Raw genomic sequence first — 1,280 nt, 5'->3', positions numbered from 1 at the left:
GCGAGAGTTTAGAATGTGGAGATATCTTGATGTTGGTTTCTAGTTGTCAATAAATAATTCAGTGCCTGGAGTTCAGCGGTCAATAAAACTTGGATTCACCGGCATATTCAAAGGAGAAAGGAATCAGAAGGTAGAGAAGAAAGTTGCATCAGTCTCATGGCTTCTTCTTCTTCTTCAAAGGAGGTACCAAGTCTTTACGAGCTTCCATGGTCCAGATGTCCGTAAAGGTTTTCTCAGTCACTTATACAATCACTTCGCAAGCAAAGGTATCACCACTTTCAGTGATCAGGAGATCGAGAGAGGCCACACGATCGGGCCTGAACTTGTACAAGCAATTAGAGCCTCGATTGTGTTGCTCTCGGAGAAGTATGCTTCTTCCAGCTGGTGTTTGGATGAACTCGTTGAAATCTTTAAATGCAAAGAAGATCAGAAGCAGATTGTGATGAATATTTTTTACCAAGTTGATCCCTCCGATGTTCGGAAACAGAGCGGAGACTTCGGGAGCGCTTTCGAGAAGACTTGTCAAGGGAAAACAAGGAAGTGAAGCTTCCACTTAAATGTTTTCAACTTAAATGTTTAATGGGGAACCTCAAGGGAAGTCTTAAGATCACAGTGGGTGTTGATGAGCATGAATCCAAGGAGTCTCTGCAACAGCTACTTCTGTCTAAGATTTTGAGCCAAGAGAATATGAAGACAGATCATTTAGGTGCAATAAAAGAATGGCTACAAGATCAAAGAGTGCTCATCATTCTTGAAGATGTAGATGATCTAGAGCAATCAGAGGTGTTGGCTAAAGAACTTTCTTGGTTTGGCTCTGGAAGTCGGATCATCGTAACTACAGAAAATCAGAAGATTTTGAAGGCACATGGGATTCAAGATATCTACCATGTGGAAAGAAGCTCTTGAGATCTTATGTCTCTCTGCTTTCGGAAAAAGTTCTGTACCAGAAGGTTTTGAAGAGATTACATATAAAGTAGCAAAGCTTTGCGGTAATCTTCCATTAGACCTTTGTGTCGTGGGTTCATCTATCTTTGCGTGGTGAGACCAAAGAAGAGTGGGAACTTAGTGTGGAACAGTCTACCGATGGGAAGCTCTATCTACCGATGGGAAGGTAATGATGCACACTATCTACTCCAAAAATTGGGTAGGCTGGAACAGTCTAGCGAGCCAGGAAAGCGTCAGTTTTTAGTAGAAGCCGAAGATGTTCTGAGTTTACTTGGTACAGTCTAGCAAATACATCAGTAAGTTCTTACATATATTTTACTTGGTACTTCTTGCTT

The 1,280-nt window shown here is 41.5% G+C and overlaps 1 pseudogene; it reads left to right on the top strand.

Annotated features, from left to right (window-relative positions):
• The first annotated feature begins 579 nt into the window (after positions 1 to 579).
• Positions 580 to 906, top strand: LOC104754616 (disease resistance protein RML1B pseudogene; annotated as a pseudogene).
• Positions 907 to 1,280: the final 374 nt, after the last annotated feature.

This window comes from Camelina sativa, chromosome 12, assembly GCF_030686135.1.
Source record: "Camelina sativa cultivar CO46 ecotype springtype chromosome 12, ASM3068613v1".
Lineage (NCBI taxonomy): Eukaryota > Viridiplantae > Streptophyta > Magnoliopsida > Brassicales > Brassicaceae > Camelina > Camelina sativa.
This window is presented reverse-complemented; position numbering and strand designations above follow the sequence as displayed.